The sequence below is a fragment of the Colobus angolensis genome, unplaced genomic scaffold (genome assembly GCF_000951035.1).
Source record: "Colobus angolensis palliatus isolate OR3802 unplaced genomic scaffold, Cang.pa_1.0 Scaffold991, whole genome shotgun sequence".
NCBI lineage: Eukaryota > Metazoa > Chordata > Mammalia > Primates > Cercopithecidae > Colobus > Colobus angolensis.
In genome coordinates this window covers 46,913-50,060 of record NW_012123943.1, presented here as the reverse complement: position 1 = coordinate 50,060, position 3,148 = coordinate 46,913, and positions in this window count along the sequence as shown.

Sequence of the window (3,148 nt, the reverse complement as noted above, 5' to 3'; positions counted from 1 at the left end):
GGGTACATGTGCATAACGTGCAGGTTTGTTACATATGTATACTTGTGCCATGTTGGTGTGCTGCACCCATCAACTCGTCAGCACCCATCAATTCAAAGTTGCAAGACTTTGATTTCTGGGCCTCAAAAAGATGTCAACTTTTGTCAAATCTTAAACATTGACAGCATTTGATGCCTTATCTTCAGATATGGAAGATGATGACAATCAATGTAAACTGTGTTAATGAGACACAGAACCATTAATTAAAACTATTCAACCCTGTTCAGCCCAGAGATTATTATAAAAGAGATGGGCATGTGAGATTGTAAGGGTCTGTTTTGAGACATAAAATTAGTTTACAGTTTCTCTGTTAGTTAATTATTAATATAAAAGGCATGCTGATGTTAGTTCAGCATCTGGGCACATTGTCAGATTAACAAGGTTTTCTTAGAGCATTAACCCACTCTTTAATTAAGAAATTGTAAAATAATATTAAAATTTATGGAATTGTATATATGGTAGGGATGATTAAAATTTAATACATTTGTTAAAAAATTTGAGTGACAGATTTAATTGGTCTTATGTTGTTTTTATTAGGGCTTACTGTTTGGGAAATTACATCTCCTCTCTCAAAAAGTAAAGGTTTTCACCTGTTTTTGAAATCTTTAAATTCTCACCTTGGCTAATGAATGGTTTATTTTACAGTAACCTGTGATTCCATTTTGTAATATCAAGAGTTTTAAACCTTTGAGATGTGGCAAACTTTCCAAAATGAAATTACAAATTCAATCTTTTTGACCGCCTTAATATTTAATATTAGATACCTTGAAGTTCAAGACACATATTCAGCTTCCTTGGTATAATAGAATTACACAAAATGCATTGTCGAATATAAAATGTTTTTTAACCTTTTTGATTATATGTATATAAATGTGTTATTAGTAAGTCTTCGAAAGTTATTGAGATTCTTGTGATTGTGATGTCTTAGTATATGCTATCAGTCATAATTATTATTAGGTTAAAATGTGTGCCACAAAAATAACCAGATTTACTTGTCAATTGTGTCTTTATGACTGTTTTAAAACTTCTGTCATCTACCATTGTTTTACTTTTATCTTTTAAAGAGCAGCTTATAGTCAGCTACAGAATTCTAAGAAATACTCAAATATAGATTTCTGGTAACTTTGAAGATTGTGCCATTGGAATAAAGGGAAAACTTCAAGGACTCCCGTGGAGAGCTAATGTGTTCATGAGGCTTGCTAATTTAATATTGAGTTAATTTTATGAACTAAGGTAATAAGATATGAAAAATTACATTATATTCTTATGAGCAAAATTTAAAACATAATTTTTTGTCTCAACCTAATTTCTCCAAAATTTGGAAAAAAGTTTGAGTATTTGTTAAGACAATATTTTTACTTGCATAAATTTAATAATGGTCTGTTTTTTATAACAAGAAACAATTAGAGACATTGGTTATTTTACCAGGGATTTGACTGGAATGGCATATTTTCAGATGACTTTGATAAAATGAGGCAGATTTGTAAACCTGATAAAAGACCCTTGGAAAAACTAGCAACATCCCTTGTGCTTTATAGGATTCTGGCCTGTGGTAAGTAATGAATGACACTTTCTGATAGGACAAGGAACCCCTGGGTTTAGCACCTTGAAAAGAGAGAAATTCACCCAATTCATACAGATATCTGCAAGTACAGATTAATTTTTGGTGGTTCTCCAGGCTTTCAAAATGGTCCACTCTTAGATTCCTTATAAAAAAGGTTCCAGCAAAGCAAATTTATGAAAAACATCTTCTATGTAAATGATTATTTTTAGTGCACTTTGTGCAAATAATCAAGCCAAATATACTAAGAATAAGCTGCGTTCAATAAAATTTTAAAATTGGAGAGAGACAATTATGTTTCAAAATAAACCATATTATACTCATTATTAGATTCTAGACTTTTCCAGTGTTTTCTAACTTATGTCATTGTTCTACAATTTAGATCTAATTCTAATTTTTTTCCTGGCTGCAAGTCTTCAGAATCATGTTTTCAATTTTTTCTTCAATTATTTTTTTATTAAAAATCACTATGAATTAAAGCTGTGCTTTTCTTGAGATTCTGTGAACAGAAGCTAGGAAACTTAAACATCAGAAGAAAATAATCACTACACACATGCACACAAACACACATAAACCACTTTTATACCTGCCTATTGACCATGTACTTCAGAGAAATATTGCCTACATCAGTTTTCCTTGATTGTTTTCCTATTTTTTATTTCTCCTTTTTTGTTGTTTTTCTTTCACTGTTTCTCCCCCTACTTTTCCTCATGGTGCCCCCTGCTAAAAGTGAGTTTTTGAATTGTGTGGGACCTATCTATCTAGGAATAATCTGTTCTGTCTGAAAGGTTCATTTTCTACTAATATGCTGTATCTGGAAGAATATTTTAAAATTAAGAAAAATGTGAAAGAAAAATAAAATAATGAGACTCCAATTTATATTGCCAAAAAAATAAAAGAAAAAAAATAAGGTGAAAAGTGAACCATGAAAGAAACTGTCTTTACTTTGTTTTCTAAGCAGATAGCTACAGATAAAAGGCCAGATGTCTCCACAGGTAGCTACTCTATGTTCACTGCATCTTATTAAGCACTGTTTTACTGAGCATGAGATAAATACATAACTGATATTAACCACCTACTCCTTTTCTTCTGCAACACATGGATTTGATAATGGAACCATACTCTCCCTCTGTCCTCTCCAGCCCACTTTTCCCCTTTAAATAATGAAACACTCAAAATTATCTTCAAAGAAAGATGCAATCTACCAATCATTTTTGTGATTTCTGTGTTTATTTCTTCTGGTCATGTCCTTATCCATAGCAAAGTAAACCTCTAAATAGATTGAGGCTTGTCTTAAATACTTTTTGCTTTACATTACAAAAAAAACCTTACATTTATCACAGGTTATTTTCAACTTATAAACATTTAACTTTGATAGCATAAAAATTTAATGCTTTTACCTTTTTCTTCACTTATATTTTGAATTTTTGGTGTTACAACTTATTAGCTGTTCTCATACTGTTATAATAAACTACCTGAGACTTGGTAATTTATAAATAAAAGAGGTTTAATTGATTAACAGTTCTATAGGCTGTACTGGAGGCATGC